Genomic DNA, 17831 nt, shown 5'->3' with positions numbered 1-17831 from the left:
ACTTAGAACATGTACCTGTTCCCTCAGGCCCTGCTCCAGGGCACTGAGCCTGCCATGTCTTCAGCATTTATACCCTTTACCTAAAGGGTCTTTAAGACCTATAACCCTCTGGGCTTGACTGGCTCCCAGCCTCTGGGAGAGACCAGCTGCTCTTGTAAAGGCTTTTCATGGATCCAGCATAGTTAGTTAACTCACTGGGGCCATTTACACCTCTCTCCTCCTCCACAGGAAAAATGGGCAGACGCTTAAGAAACCTGCTTCTCATTTCCTTAATGCTCCAGGAAATATACACAATGGACCAATGGCCTTGAGGTCCATCTGCATTTTTGAAGGAGACAACACTTCAACGGAGGGATGCCCTAGTTTACAGTGGTGCCTGCTCTGCTGGAACCAGGTGCCTACATCTCCCACCCACGAAATCCAACAGCCTCACAGTGCTCAGGGAACAGGAAGCATGAACGCCCCTTGCAAGTGGTCCAACAAGGAAAAGAGAAACTTTTATTTTCAAGCAGCCCACAACTTGCAGACTCAGGATACCCATGCTTCCCATTTTTTTTAATGTGAAAAGACTGGCCATCTCTCTCTCCCACTTCCGCTTCTTATAAACTTCTTCCTGCCCTGCTCTTCATAAGATAATTCCTATCTATTATCTTTGTCTGTGTTAGGACCCAAGTTAGAGGTTTTAAGACCTGGTTCTCCTGGCTGTTGACATCATAGCACGGGAAAGTGAATAACATAAAACTTTCATGCCTCTTCACCACAGCCCAGCACCATGAGGAACTGCCCATGAGATATGGGCGCCCTCACTACTGGCACCAGGAGGTCGTCTTGGTCGGTTGACTTTTCATCTTACCTAATAAGCACACGAGATACAAAATTTGCAGTTTCTCATTTGCACAAACAGAAACCAGTGACATCAGAAAAATCTGAACAGTGCTGGAAGCACCCCAGCGACCAGACCCAGTAAGGTTAATGCTTCCCTGGCCTGGAGGCGAGGCACAGATGGAGTGAAGCTGTGTCTGGGCTTAGCCTTTTCTATTAGGTTTTGAGATTCTACTGGGGCTAAACAACCAGAAGTTTCTGTTTGGTTTTATTTTATTTGTTTAGAGTCAACCATATGCTACTGCCTCAAGCCAGTCAGTCCCCAGAGGTGAAGACACACAGTTTTTACCCATTCCACAAGGGTGGAATTGGCCCCAATAGAGGAATGCAGCTGGTTTTCTACTAATGGCAGGGCCTTTGGGGAGATGTGGGATGCCTCTTTCAAAAATGATTACGTTTTAATTGGAAAAAATCCCTTCTATCACCCTTGCTATAGGTTTATGCAGCTACTATTTTCCAGTTGTGTAATCTTGATAATCACCAAAGATGAAATCCAAAGTAAAGCTCAATATCTAAGGTGTTACGACTGGTTGGAAATACAGGTGTAGGGATAGGACAATTCTCTTTCAGCCTAAGTTGACGGCCTAGAAACCTTTTTCTGTGTATGGGTCAGAATCCATTTCTTAAATTTACCTAACAAAATTCACTTGGGAAGTTTGTAGACAATAGAGATTCCTATTCCCTTATCTTGGTGATTGGCTCTGCAAGTTTACAAAGGAGTGGGGATACTGCCCCCTTAATAATGACTCCAGATGACTGAGCTGATTATATGAGAATGGAGCCTTTCTGCTGCCAGAGCTATGCTCTAACATCGTCCCAAATCATATTAATGGAAGACAAATCTGTGATACTTCGATTTCCAGCTCTGGGTTCCAGTTCATTAAAAGTTTTCTTCCTGATATTGAAGGACAGAAATTCCCTGATACTGTACTTGGATTTCTTCAATTTCCTTGACCAAGGGAAAATCCTTGATATCAGAGGAAAGAGGCAGTTCAAGCCCTTGCTGGGCCCGTTTGCATCAGTAAATGAAACAAATCCAAACATCTTGTTGATTACAGAAATCACCAGTATAGCATTTTAAACTTGAATTTGTGAAGTGAGGATACAACACACTAATACATATGCACAAATCAACCTGTTTTTTTAGCTTTCCAGCTCTGACAGGATCTGATCTATATGTCCTGTTAACTCTGCCTACGTAGGAAGAGAGGAGTGAAGGGATTACTCCAGCACTTGGAAAATAAAATCCTGCTGTGGGAATCCAGAGGTGTTGCCTTCTCCCTTATTTCCATTTCTCAAAGAATAGCCCTGAAGCTCCTGGAAATTGGCTACAAATTAGGGATTACAACAGAGGGTTCATTGAGTAAATTACAGTGCATTCATTCAATAGAATATTATGATGCAACCATTATGATGATACTTATAAATAATTGATGACGACACGGGGTAAGACAATACAATGTTCAATAAGACAGCAAAACAAAATGCAGAGCCACATAACCACATGTTACATAATTTCAACAATTACACATAAATATACAATCATATATGTGGAAACATGACCAAGGCGTAAGGTATAAAAATATTTTATTTTTTTACAAATAGATGGGTTACAAATAACTTTCATTTTATTCTTTAGATTTTTTTTTCTAGGTCTTTTATTAAATTTAATTCATCTTTATTATTTTTCAGAATAAAAAATAATCCAAGGTAATAGAGGGGGAAATTATTTCCAAGTTAAAATAATTTAAAACATGTTAAGAAACCTGCTTTTACAATTATGGCTCTAGGATTTGAGTAGACCCACTATGTGTGGGGACACCTATCATTAGTAATAATCACACTTTCTTCTAGGGATCATCAGGAAAAATTTTATAACCGATGCCACAAGGACCCTTGAGAATGTTCAGGAACACTGGGTACCATGTTCTGTTCCACGTAGTCAATCCAGATCAGAATCTCAAGGGCAGAGCAGGCAAAGGAACTGAAAAAATGACTTGATACCCAGTTTAAAAAAATTGACTGTATTTTTTTACAGTAGTCTTCAATATAAAGACTTTGAGATTAAATGAACTGTTGGATCCAGAGATGAAGCAGAAACCAGCAGGTAAAAGTTATTGGAGGGTTCAGATTTCAGCCTGGCACAACTTTCCCACAGTCAGAGCTCCTGAGGAGGGCAGCTCCCCCACCAGTCAGACCTCAGTCTGAATCTGGAGGATCATCTGTGCAGGAGGCTGGTGAGGGGATGGTCACATGCAGCAGACAAAAGCTGTGTTAAATAACAGGCAAGCTTCCTACCCAGGTATGGGACCCTAAGGTTTCAGAGTTACAAAGCTGAGATTTTATTTGACCAGGTAAGCAGGACAGACAGGACTACTCCCATCATACAGGTGAGAAGGTTGAGACTCACAGAGATTAACTGAATGTCCAAGTCATACAGCTAGAGTGGTGACAGAACCACTAACTTCAAACCAATGCTGTGAGCACCAGTTTATGCACTCAAATACCAGGGTGTATGTATAAAGCCAGGATACCAATAACTCTAACAAGGATTCGGGAGACAGACTCTTGAGTGCAAGCAGGAAGGAGAAATGGCAATTTCTTCCTCAACCTTTGGCCTTTGTGACTGGATTACAGTTTGCACCTTGTTTCATCCAGCACCAGTTTGCTAGGAAAAAGAGTCATGGCCGAAGCCACAGTCCAATCCAAAGCTTTATTCTCTGAGAGGCTCTCTGAATTTTCTGAGGGGCTCAGAAGATGTGCTCCACGCAGCAGCCATACTTGTCATGACTGGGTCTGAGGCTGGGGCAGCAGCTGCTGAGACAGGAAGGGAAAGGCCGTCTGAACTTCCACCGGGATAAAGACATGCTTGGTTGCTGAGTGAGAACATGAGCCGCAAGGGAAGCAGACGCCTACTGCCTCTGGTTCTAGGAAAACTGCTGTGCTCCCAGCTCTACAGCTCTTGAGGAAATAAGTGAAGCATTCCTGCCAGAGAAAACCCAGCGGCACAGAAGAGTACTGGGCAAGGAGGGGTAGTCTTTCTCATCCTTGGTTTCTGGCAGTTTGGCCCCCGACTGTAGTTGTTGTTATTGCTGTTGTTGCCGCTCTACCACAAATGGACATCATGGTGAGAAAAAAAGAGAGAGACAGACAGAGAGAGGGAGAAAGAGAAGGAGAAAATTCCAGTAAAGTAAAACTGGGAGCATTAGACAGGTAGACAGGTTTTCATTTTTTTTTCTTTTTCTTTTTTTTTTTTTTTTTTCAGGTAACTATCATGGCATTAACACTGTATTAACAGCATACTCAGCATTCCAATTTCCATGGTTGGTGATTTCATTCAAGTGAGTTCTAGGAAGAAGTGAAAATCATTCCAGTTAACGTTTATTGAGCACACATCATGCAACAGGCACTCTGCTAGAGCATTTCCAGGTGTTGAATCATGTTAGTCTCTGGAAGATCTTCTGAGGTGGCTACTATCACTGTGCTTACTTTCAGATAAGGAAATACACAGAGAAATTGCAGTAAATTGTCCAAGGTATTATTCTTATAGCCCAGGGGAGGAAACTGAATGCTCAGGGAAGGTTATGTGACTTGCCCCAAAATTTCACAACAAATGAAGGACAAATCAGAACTAAAACTCCAATCTTCTAGATCAGAAGACTGATGATCTTCCCCCTAACTAAAAAGAATATCCTGGACCAATGCTCACAAATCATGACCATTAGCATCTCATGAAACTTCCTGGCTCATAGAAACTTCTTGAACAAACTCTCTTTGAGAAGATGGACATATATAACTGAACTAAAAGTTCACTGGTCATCTACAGTGAGTCAGGCCCTCACACCGTTGGATGCTCTCATAGCTTATGGGAAGCTGACTCGGGAAATGGTATTTTTATCTCCTTATTTGTGGAATGTAAGTGCCATATTTGAGACCTCAGAGCCAGTGTATAGCAGAGGATGAATCTGACGTAAGTCTTCTGACCCTTAGCCCAGGTCTCTCCACTTCACATCTTAGATTACCTCCCCAAATGGAAGAGACTTCTTGAAATAACGCAATCGCTAAAACCATTTAAACTTGAATCTTAGCCACTTTGACCTTAATAGAATGCTGTTAAAATTTTCTCTAAACGTCTTAGCCTTTAATAATTAATTGAGCTCATAAATAGGATAATCCTGACTCTACTATAATGAGGCATTTTAGTCTCCCTCATATAATTTTACTGATTTCTACGATCACTTTCCACAAAAGTAACTGCCCTTCTCAAGGAAGCGAGTTGACATCTCTAAGGTTTGGTCTCCATGTTACCTTCTCATAGACCATGAGGAACCCAAAACCCAGAGATTAGGTAAAATTGGTAGAGCCAAGCCTTTCCAAACAGAGCCTTTGGAGATAGAGATAGAGCTATATCTACATCTATACAGAGAATGAATATGTATCACACAAGCAGCCACTATGGTAGGAATGAACTCAGCCAGCCCTTATGAATTAGCAATTCCAGAGATGTTTTCAGTGAAGCTCTGAAGTCAGCAACATGAAGTCTGTAACACCAAGAGTCTAAAACAGCAGTTTTTTTAGAAGAAATGAACTTGAGCTGGAAGCCAACTACACATACTAGATTGGCAAGGGGCTCAGTAGACAGAGACACTGGGGATACAGAGGTGCCAACTCTTGGAACAACCTCACCATACATTCTGAAATAGAAAATAATACCTCCTCAGATAATCCATCAGTGAAAGAAAGTCCCTGCCATTACCTAAATAGCCCTGATACTTTTAGTTGAATATTGCTATTAATAGAAACCCACCAAATTCAATCAAAAGTTGTGTTTTCTACAGTCAGGCTGGTTTCTTAATTACGTTTTTCCACTAGCCACATTCATAACTTCCAGAGGGAATGGAGCATTAAAAGTCAGTGCTCTGAGGCATTGGTCAAATCACGAACAGTCACATACTCTCTATGCTCTTTATACACCATTTCTTATACCCTCTCAGTCTCCCACATCAAGACCCCATTCCAATCTTAAGTTCTCTCCTGAGATGCTTAAATGAAGGATAACTCTGAGGAGGCAAGACGTGAGAGAAGAAAATCAGTAATGAAGGGGCAGGCTTCATTTCTCATTCATTAATTCCTTACAAATTAAATAAACAAACCTCTCACTTCATAGTATCCCTAGGACACTTGTTGGTAGAGAGGACTGACTGCTGGTTTACTGTGGGGGGGTGGGGGGCAGAGGATTCTGAATGGCTCCCCCATTTTATTTTTTATATGTTCATCAAAAAGACACATATGAGTATAAATCTCAAATTACAGAGTTCAAATAATTCACAAATAAAAACAATTTGGAAGAAATTAAAAAACATAATGCTGAATTAAAAAGCCAGATATAAAAAAGGACATAGAATTGAATTCCACTATATAAGCTTTATATGAAGTATAAAAGCAATTAAAACCATCCTATGCTATTTGAAGTCATATCAAAGGTTATCCTAGGGGAGGGAACTGACTACGAAGGGTATTAGCGGGGCCTCTGGAACACTGCAGTGACATGAGTGCTGGCTACACTCGTGTGTGTGTTCATTTGTGAAAATCCTATAAGCAGCACAGTGATGATACTTTTTAATGTACAGTTACCTTTAAAAAACTAAAATATCCATAGTAGGAAGAAGAGATGGACAGGAGTCTTTGGGAAAAAAAATGTAAAGTCCTCTATGAGTTAATTTTTTTCTCTGGGAGCAGCTTTGAGAAAACTGTTGAGATTACAATCATGAGCTATGCACTGACCTAATTTAGGTACACCATCCCTCACATTTACACGTATATATCAAGGTGACTGTGGATACGGCGATGTCATTCCCTCTTTCACATACCGTCACACCACCTAGGGAAGCGACATCGCACTAACAGAAAATGACAACCGACTTGTCATAATCACCCCAAGAGCCACACTGATTCAGGCCACAGGCCCAAGAAGATGACAGGATCACCCATTTCCATCTTGTGCAGAAGCAGCAATATCACAAATATCAAGCAGAAACTGTCACAACCATGCTAGTGACATTCTGCTGTGAAGAGATGAGAGAGCAAATGTTTAAGATTTAAAGCGAGTCTTTATCTGTTTGGGAGCTCAGATACTTTGGTCTACTCAGAGACACGATGCTTAAAAGGAAAAAGGAAATCAAACATGATATTTAAAGACTGTTAGTCTGGGTCCCAAATGGCATGGAGATGGAGGAGAGTCTAAAGGAAGAATGATCGATCACGTATTGTTACATGTACTAAGAACCACTAAGGTGGACCTAATTCTCATAAAAAAGAGGGAAAACTGGGTATAGATAGCCTCTCGTCTTCCCAATCATCCCTGGCTTTGCAAATTCCTAATCCTGGATTAATAAGGGCCAGCTCAAATACCAATTTCTTATAAAATCATTCCTTCCTTCTCCCAGGAGGATTATTAGTTGGCTTCCCACCCATTTTTGTCCTCATAGTACTTTTCACGATTCTTATTATGCTTATTATGCACTTATCACTCTAAACTGCAATTTTTCTGTTTGTGTAGCTGTCTATTCCCACCAGTACATGCAACCTCAAGGGCAAAGGCTACATTTTAGTATGTAGCACAATCATTTAAAATGTTTTAATAGCTTTATCACAAAAGGAATACATACACATGGCAAAAAATTTTAAAACAGCATAGACAAATATGAAAGGAATGGTTAAAAATCTCCTCCCCATGATCTAGACCAGTGGTCAGCAAACTTTTCTTGTAAAGGGTCAGATAGAAAATATGGTCCCTGTTTTCCGTACGGAAAATCCCGAACAAACTTTTTGGCCAAACCAATACAACTACTCAACTCTGCTGTTGCATCATGTATCACAAAAACAGATGATACGTAAAAATGAATGAATGGGGTTGTGTTCCAATAAAACTTTATGTTTGTTTATTTATTATATGAAACTAAGATTTCCTATAAAATAATAGGACTCGAGATGGTGTGTTTTTCCCTAAGAAAAACAATGATAATTTTAACAATATAGGAAGTTCATAAGTAGACCTACAATTATATGGTCAATTGTTTACCAAGAATGTTACAAAGACAATTCAAAGGGTAAAGGATAGTCACTTAAAAGCAGGGGCCTCAGGATCTTACCTGAAGGTAGTTTTGTTGTCAGTAAGAGAGCCCAGTTCAAAATCCCTTGACCCACTAGGCAAAATACAGGGCAGGTCAGGTGGAGATTAGAGGCAGAACTTCCAAGTCCGGGTGACAAATGCCCTTTTCATAATTCTAATTGAGAGTGGTAGGAAGTGAAGGACTAAACCAAAGACCTTTTACTTTCCAAATAGGCAAGCCCCGAATCAGATGGACCATGAGTTTGGGTTCCCACATCCTCCATCATTCTAGTTAGGGAAGGTGACCAGAACCCTCAAAACTTTGGCTCTGGGAAAAGCCTGAACGAACTTCTTGGCCAACTCAATATTGTTCACCAAATACCTGATAACATGTCTCAGTAGCCCTATCTTAAGGCAAGTGTCCATGGTGTCCATGCTGCCTCTCTAGGGTCAGCAGCCAGCAGGGAGAAAGCAAGTGGCAGCTTCCACACATCTTCCAGGATAACAAGCTGGAGACAATACACATTAGTGATGCTGTGGGAGTCATTCGCAGGGATAACCGGAGGTCATGAAAGGAATAAAACGGGCCAGGGACCTGAGAACAGGGTGACTTGGAAAGGGGCACACTTAAGATTTTTCCTCTCATGCCAAGACTTCTCCCTACCATCACTCTGAATTGACTTATAAATTCTCTAAGGAACCCCAAAATAAACCCATACACAGGGGCGGCGTGATCCAGTAGAAAGAACTTTAGTGTCAAAGTTAGAACATAACTCAAATCCCAGATATGTCACTGGTTAGGTAATTTAGGGCAGCTTTCTTAACTCCTCTGAGCCTCGGGTTTCCACAGTATTAGAACAGAGATAATACCTACTTCACAAGGTTGTTGTGAGGTCTCAATTAAATAATGTAGTGATATTCTGCAATGTGCTTACAGAGAATTGCTTAAAAGATACAGCGATTTTTATTATTGTTAAAAGTCAGCTTCTGTTATCATGTAGATAGCACATCTGGGTGGAGCACAGTTGTCAGTGTTCAGCAAACTCCTCTCTGCTTTGTCTGTAAACTCTCCCCCCACCCCCCCACCCTGTCTCAATTAGATACAAGTGCAAAAGAAGGCACTGATGAGTCATTTACAATGGTGGGCACTTAAAATAACCTTTGTATCAACAGGCAATGGCACCTCAGTTGCAGTAAATCTTGGCAATGCTGTGCATGGTCACTTTTTTTTAACATCTTTATTGGAGTATAATTGCTTTACAATGGTGTGTTAATTTCTGCTGTATAACAAAGTGAATCAGATATATATATATAATATACACACATATATATATATATATATTTCCTTCCTCTTGCGTCTCCCTTCCACCCTCCTTTTCCCACCCGTCTAGGTGATCACAAAGCACTAAGCTGATCTCCCCGTGCTATGCGGCTGCTTCCCACTAGCTATTTTACATTTGGTAGTGTATATATGTCAATGTTACTCTCTTACTTCATCCCAGCTTCCCCTTCCCCCTTCCCGTGTCCTCAAGTCCATTCTCTACTTCTGCATCTTTATTCCTGTCCTGCCCCTAGGTTCTTCAGAACCATTATTTTTTTTAGATTCCATATATATGTGTTAGCATATGGTATTTGTTTTTCTCTTTCTGACTTACTTCACTCTGTATGACAGACTCTAGGTCCATCCACCTCACTACAAATAGCTCAATTTCATTCCTTTTTATGGCTGAGTAATATTCCATTGTATATATGTGCCACATCTTTTTTATCCATTCATCTGTTGATGGACACTTAGGTTGCTTCCATGTCCTGGCTACTGTAAATAGAGCTGCAATGAACATTGTGGTACATGACTCTTCTTGAATTATGATTTTCTCAGGGTATATGCCCTTTTTAAAGGCTAATAATGACCCACAGACCAACCTGGACCAAGCAACTTGCTCTAAAGCTCAGCACATGTAATTTGTATAGGTTCTCCTGTGCCCAATCTCCATGCTTTTCCCCAACCACCGAGGTCCCTGATGGACAGGAGTGCAGGCTTCAGCCAAAACATAAATTCTGTCTCAAACCCATGGCAGAAAAAGCCTGAGCAAGTCCAGGGATCAGTGGAATGCTGTGTCCTAAGGTTTAGCCCCTCTTCCTCCAACAACTGAAGTGCAAATCACACAGGTAATCCAGTGGTGCCTGTCTCATCTCCCACAAAAAGTAGGTAATAATCATATCTGTCCTTCTAATCTCTTAGGACTATGATAAAAATAAAACTGAAGTAACATGACAAAATTCTTCAAAAGTGAGTCATTTCGAACAGTGCAAAGGTACATTACTGATTTAAGTAGTATAAAAACATTCAGGGCTTCCCTGGTGGCGCAGTGGTTGAGAGTCCGCCTGCCGATGCAGGGGACACGGGTTCGTGCCCTGATCCCGGAAGATTCCACATGCCGCGGAGCGGCTGGGCCCGCGAGCCATGGCCGCGGAGCCTGTGCTCCGCAACGGGAGAGGCCACAGCAGTGAGAGGCCCGCGTACAGCAAAAAAAAAAAAAAAAAAAAAAAAAACATTCAGCAGATCTCAGCAGACAGATATGAGACCTTTTATGTACATGTAAAAGTTCATGTCAGAGCATTCAGGTCCTTTTATCCCTACCAACACTTTAAAATAAGCTCTGTTCTTTCACTGTAAACGTTGAACAGCAGGGTTTCACCTCTGTTTCTCGCCAAGGTTTTAACTATTGCATCCATCTGATCTGATTAGAGCCCTCCCCCTCTGCAGAAACCATTATATTCTGAGGAGTCTGGCTCCTCCTCACACTTCTTTCAGGCCATCACCTTTGGCCATTGCAGGGATGCTCTTTGTCCAATTTCCCCTCTGGAGACAAAGGTGTAGTCTCCATACTTCCTAGAGGTATAGGACAATAATTAAGATACACAAAAAGGCAGGTCACAGAATTTGCATATAAATTTAAAGACATAAAGCAACGTGGCAGTCTGGGCAGCCTGGCTGAGGATGTCTCTGACAGAGTTTACTAAATAAATGACAGTCTATAGATTTTTTTTTGAAAACTGTGTTTGAGAAAGAAGTCATAATAGAAAAAAAGCTACAACATCCAAGATGAGATTTAAAGGTGCAAATAAGGGCAATCAAATCTTTAAGGGATGGCACAGATTTTTTTCTTGGCATAGATTTTCAGTTTCTCATTGGGCATGCAATATATCTATAATCATTCAAAATTGAGGTCACAGATTAAGAAATTGTAACCTCTTTCCTCTCCACACTTGCTCTTGCAAGTTCTTTTGCCCACCATGTACTTAGAGTCATCTCAAAACTCCCCTTTTAAAGTTCTCACTACTATTCATGGTCCAATGCAAGCATCACCCTTGCCATGAGCCTTCACAACCATCCCAGCCAGAAGGTTCCCATCTCACCTTTACTTCTTTAGCAGTTTTGTCATCAGACGACAAGGATCTTCTACTGCCTCATAGGAATGTTCATAACTTTTTGTACCACTTCACACACACCTTTTGATCAGTGCCTGGAACAAATTAGGCACTCAGCAAATATCTGTGGAATTAAAAGTCGATAAGATAATTTATATAAGGTTGCTGGCTTGTCCCTGGCACACAGTTTGTACTCCCTGAATGTTAGCAATTATTAACATCATAAATAAAGAAGACACCCCATGTATTTTGTGCCCAGTTATACTCTATTCATAACTCTAAAAATGTGAATCATTCCCAGAGTCAATATTTAATTATCTTTTCTAGATGGTACTAGCAATTTCAAAAAGGGGTTAATTTCTATTCTTAAATTATGCATTTTGTAGCTAGAGATTCCATATTTGCCAACACAAAGATGATGTAAAACAAGCTACTACACCTTTATATCTTACTGCAAATACCCATACCTGATTTAAATAGTGGCATTCAAACTTCAGGCATTTCTATAAATACATATGTATATGAACAACAGGGACACACCTAATCATGTGAAATATAAGATTTGCTCACCCTCAAGTCAAGGGCATAGATGAGTGTGTCACCTTTATTTCCCCAGAACTTGACTTATAAGTACAAAGTGTTCAACCCTCTCAAGTTGAAGACACTAAAACACTGTGTCAGACCTGGATGGACAGTCAGAGAAACAACCATCTATGCGTCATCAGAAAGCAGACAGCAGACAGTCTCCCTATATTAAAGACAGCTAGTAAGGAGATCTGAGATTCAAACCTAAGTCCATCTGCCTCCACATTTTATGCTTTTTTTCCTCAATAGCAAATTGCCTTCCATGCCACACTGCATTTGCATTCTTGATCAGGACCAGAGCCTTGATCAGAAAAGGAAAATATAAGTTTGCTAAAGTTTTGCTAAAGAAAGCCAATTCTATTAAAATTTAAAAGGTCAGGTGAGGGCTTCCCTGGTGGTACAGTGGTTAAGAATCTGCCTGCCAATGCAGGGAACACGGGTTCGAGCCCTGGTCCAGGAAGATCCCACATGCTGTGGAGCAACTAAGCCCATGCGCCACAACTACTGAGCCTGCACTCTAGAGCCTGTGAGCAACTACTCAGCCTGCATGCCACAACTACTGAAGCCTGCACACCTAGAGCCCGTGCTCCGCAACAAGAGAAGCCACCTCAATGAGAAGCCTGTGCATGGCAAAGAAGAGTAGCCCCTGCTCTCTGCAACTAGAGAAAAGCCCACGGGTAGCAACAAGGACCCAACGCAGCCAAAAATAAATAAATAAAACAAATAAATTTATTAAAAAAGAAAAAAGGTCAGGTGAAAAGATCTTACACAAATGATCACTAAACCCAGTTTTCACAGCCTATGTCAAAATAAAATCAGATTTTGTTGTTAACTCAGAAATGTATTAAACAAGACCAGATCTCAAAATCTGCTTGTGACCCTACGCTCAGTATATCACCCAATTGTTCATTTTAAGACTCTCTAAAGATGAAGTGGGGGAACAGTGCAGTCACTTTTGGAACTAAGGAATGAAATGTGACAGGCACATGTTAAAAACATTCCTTTTTCACAAGTAGGTAGAGCTTCCCTAACCAGGATTTACCTCTTCTCAACCTCCTCTGAAATCCACTCAAGATAAATAATTTTACAATCTTAAAAGGTCCTGATTTCTAAGTTCTACATTAAAATCTGTAAGGCAAGGATAGATTTTGGAGTCAGATCAAAGCAGGTTCCAAATTATGCTCTGTTCCTCACCCTCCCTAACACCTTAGCCAAGTTACTTACCCTTTCTTAACCTGTTTGCTGATCTGTGTAATGGGTGTGAGAATGTGTCCCTCACAAGATTATTGTGAAAATTAAATAAATGATGACAATAAAGCATTTTACCAAAAAAACTCCTCAAACCCCCAAAACAAAAAATGACCTAGCTTAATTACCAAGGTTGTGTGGTTACATCTCAAGTCTAAAAATATCAGAAGGAGAAGACATGCAATGTCAAACAATCAGACAGTCATGCAGCATTTGATATATGCAGCATTAATACCATCATAATGATGTAAGTTAAATAGCATATTGCAGATGACTGTTTTTGAGAAACACTGCCAGTAAGAAAGAGACGGGGGTGAGAAAACAAAATATTTCAATCATATTCAGCGTAAAAATGTGAGAAAGAGATATTAATGCTTACTACCTACCTAATAAGAATCTCACAGGGATTAATGAGCTAATGCTGGTTACCATTTTGGAACTCAATGGAAGAAAAAATAACACACACACACACACAAGACAGTAAATATCATCCTATAAAATTAGATCACATATAAAATAAGTTGTGCAGAAGCAGCATGTTCTTCCCCTGACAAATTATCTGCACTCAGCATCCCTGATGCCATGGGATTCCCTTATTTGATCCAGATCTTGCACACATTTCCATCAAGAAGGGCTGTCCTGTATGACAAGGATGCAAATATCAGTACCTGGGTTTAAATAATGGCTCTCAAATTTTGGGAATTCCTCTGAACACACAAACACACACTCACAGAATAGGGAAAGGTCTCATCATGTGCACAGCAAAAATTACATCTACCAATGGCTGCTCCAAGCAGGAAGGAGACAGAAAGGAGAGAGAGGGAGGCAAAGAAGCCACTCAGAATTCTTGACAAGTTATATGGATAGCCTATAATTACCATAAATTAATATTTTTAACTCAGGTGTTATTATAATCATTAGTCTTTCTTAGCCTTGGCTTTTAGCTAAAGATCAGACAGGTCCAAAAGATGTGTGGTGCCTGCGTCCCACCTCTTTCTGGGGGAGGAAATCTAAGTGGCAAATTATGAATTTCTGACTTTGTCTTCAGATTTAGGGTTGATGAACTATTCCTCTTAATGATTTGAGAGAAAAAAGTGTTAGAAATGGCAGTGACACACACGTGTATATGACTTTACAACAACAATGCCCTTTTTATCTGTATCAATATATATGATTCTGTCAACTAATCCCGACTGGCATGGACCCCAATTTACAGATGAAGAAATTCAAACTCAAATCATTATATCGACTTGCTGATTGTACATGATAAATAAACAGGACTAGAATTCAAATCTCCATTCTTGCTTTCTATTTCAAGTCACCTCTATCTGTTTCCTCTGATTCCCCATACTCCAACTGACAAAAATAATAACTTTAAACGTTACTTTCTCCATCATGCTCAGACAGATAAATTTGGCTAGATGCAATTGATTAGCTCTGTTTATGAGGACATGTACACACGTACTAAAAAAGGTGTGTGTGTTGGGGGTTGGCATTAAGAAATGGAAGACTTCAGACAAGAAAGAAAGCTCACTAATTAGCAAATTTTGGGTGCTCAAACATTAACAGTCACCACTCCTATTATTTATTACAATAAGTAGCCTTAGTGGACTACTACATGCCACCCATCCATGATTTGACCCACACTGTCATTATCTGGCTTGTAAGCACAAACATATTAGCATGCATGTAACACACACACACACACACACACAATCTGACAATACATTTCAGTCATTTCTTAAATGAACAAGCATCTGCTTTGCCAAAGATGTATTTTTTCTCTCTCTTATTCTATATAAAATCTTTCAGGACTAGGTAAGGGATAATCTGCAGCTTAGATAACAGCATATGTTTCTTTTTCAGAGTCCTTTGATGTGTCTGAATCTTCCCTTTAAAGCCAGAAATTCTGAAGGAACTAACCGAAGAAGTGCAAAAGTTTTAGAAATTCAAATTTAACTGGGATGAATAAGTTTAGTGATAATGATATTAAAGATGCAATTATTAAAGAAGGGAGTGAGGGCAAAGGTCTCCAGGAGCTTGATGGAGAGAATATCTACCACAATTATTTTAGTAAACTTGTATATGAACAACATACAAACCAGAAATGGTGTCCTCAATGCCAGACATTAGGTCAGGTGAATGCTCTTGGGATAGGGCTGTCAGTACTGAGTGCTGGTATCATGATTTGCATCAATACTATCTATACCTATGTACCAACAGAATTACTAATGAGCAGATATTTATTCTAAAATGTTCAAAACATTTATTTCAAAAGCTAACAACGAGCACAACTCAACGTTATGTCTCTGGGACGGTTTCTGGAGATTCTTTCATAAATGAAGGCATGGTAGAAGTAGCTGGGCTGGATAACCTGTGCATGTTCCAAAGAGTAAACACTCAGTTTCCTGACTGAATCCCCACTTATTTATATATGTGTTTACTTTTTGTCTATTGTTGGTCATAATTTCTCAATCCCTGATTTACGGTAGCCTAGAGAACTTTCACATACTTTTTCAATGGTCTCTAATCATTACCAGAAAAGCTATTGTTTTACTATTTCTGCCAATAAGAGTTTCCCCGTTCACTGTTGACAGCTTTGACAGATTGAAGAGGTGCCCATTTATTACCTCAAATCTAAAACCTCTCCTGGCATGGCCCCAAATTACCAACTTTCACCCGTACTGACCTTTCTGTGTCCAGCAGAAGCCCATCACATACCCCCTGTCCCTAAGTGTCAGCCGCCTGCAATCTATTAACCTCTTTCACCTCATAAGAAAAGGTCCATTTTTTGTTGTGTGCATGCTCTTCACTGCAGAAAGTCAGGCAGTGGTGGATATCAGGGGTTGTTATCACTGGGGTATTGATGTTTCTAGGACTGGATCACACTGGAGAACAATCAAGAATACACAAATTACAAAGCCCCGGCTCTACACACACACACACACACACACACACACACACACACACACACACACACACACACAAGCATACGCTGGGGCCTTTAGAAGTTGATACAGGCTCTCTCTGTAACTTGCAACCCCTAAATGCCAAGAAATAAGGATGGCACTAAACAGCAATGATTGCCCATGTCAGTTCTCATTCCCTTTCATCGAGCCTATAAATATGTCATCTTTAACTAGAGAAATCAGTAAGCTTGCAGCAAGTAAAGGGAAAATCACTCCAGGGAATGACGGACTGCCCTAAAAGTTAACCTTATGACCCCCTCACTCCAAATACTTAATAATATCCTACTCTTTGCCTGGTCTTCGACTCCACCGGCCATTGTGACAGGAAGTAGGATTTAGGTGCTAACTCGGCAGTTTCCTTCAGGGTTGGTGCTGGGAGTAGAAGATGGAAGTCCCTGAGGGAGGGACGCTGGCACGTTCTGAGGTGATACAGTTCCTCAGGGAGGTGGGCAGAGGCTCCATTTTGCACACTCCCCCAGTCAGAAGCCTCACACCGGCTTCTCCAGCCCCCTTTAAAGCCCACCACCCCTCGCCCTTCACCTCTTCGACCCGCCCCCTCAGCACTTCTCTACTCACCGGCTGGGGCGGTCAGGACAACGGAGCAGCCTTGGTGTGGTGGAGTCCCTGCCACCGCTCCCAGGCTGGCTGTCAGCCTCCGCGCCTCCATCCCTGAAGTCTGCAGCTTCTTCTTCTCCTCGCTCCGGAGCCTACGCTCCGGCTTCCCGAAGTCCCCAGGGGCGGCTACTGCCGCTCCATCTGCTCCTGCTCACGGCGCCCCGCTCGGGAAGGGGAGGGGATGGTAGGAGCCCGTCCTCGCGGCGACGGGTGAGGGGGTCCCCGGGGTCGGGATTCTGGTACCACAGGAGCCAGCAGGAGCCGCCGCCACAGGTACCCGGTACCTGGAGGACCGCGCGCCCCGCGCCCGCGAGGAGCGCGCTCAGCCCGGCTGAGGAGCCGCCGCCGGCGCCAACTTTTCCCATCGCGAGAGCGGAAAGGGGTCTCGGACCTGGGATGGCGGGGCGGGGCTCTCCGCCGGGCGGCTGTAGCGGGCAGGCGCTCAGGACCCCAACTCCAGTCAAGTTGGGCCGCGGTGGGGGCTGGCGGAGGGGTTGACGAGCAGGTGGCGGCCCCGACGAGGAGCAAGGCGCCACCACGCGGGCTGGAGTCTCGGAGACCGGGGCGCGGCCGCCTGCGGAGCCCACGCATGGGGCCACAAGGGGCGGGGCACGCACTCCGAGAGGGCACGGCTGCTGGCGGAGACCCCCGGCAAGTACTGCCGACCCTCCCTCTCCCGCGCGCTGCCTCTTGCTTTGCTCTCCTTTTGTTCGTTTCCTTCTGTTCTCTTTGCAAGTTGCCCAGATTTCCTCAACTGTCAGAACTCTCACCAGTGTCTGTGGGAAGAGAGGGATTGAGGGAGTCCTACTTTTACCCCTTTGTCTCTGTGAATTGGCACCTCGATCTAACCCAGAGCACAGCCTATGTTTCTTGGCCTGGGAGAGACGCCAGGAGGCTACTAGAGGACATGCGGTGGGGTTGTGTGTGTGTGATAGATCAACAGATTGATCTGTCTTAGATATATCTATAAATACAGATAAACATAGATA

At 42.0% G+C, this 17831-nt stretch overlaps 1 long non-coding RNA gene across 1 annotated transcript; it reads right to left on the bottom strand.

Moving 5' to 3' along the window:
- Positions 1 to 2539: 2539 nt before the first annotated feature.
- On the bottom strand, positions 2540 to 17178 carry LOC132492960 (uncharacterized). The gene is made up of 3 exons (XR_009532944.1): positions 16804 to 17178; positions 11414 to 11549; positions 2540 to 4230 (listed from the first exon to the last, which is right to left on the bottom strand). It is a non-coding gene; the product is annotated as an uncharacterized LOC132492960 (long non-coding RNA).
- Between the last annotated feature and the right edge of the window lie 653 nt (positions 17179 to 17831).

Source organism: Mesoplodon densirostris, chromosome 1 (assembly GCF_025265405.1).
Source record: "Mesoplodon densirostris isolate mMesDen1 chromosome 1, mMesDen1 primary haplotype, whole genome shotgun sequence".
Classification (NCBI taxonomy): domain Eukaryota; kingdom Metazoa; phylum Chordata; class Mammalia; order Artiodactyla; family Ziphiidae; genus Mesoplodon; species Mesoplodon densirostris.
The sequence above is the reverse complement of the archived record's forward strand: the minus strand, read 5'-3'. Positions and strand labels throughout refer to the sequence as shown.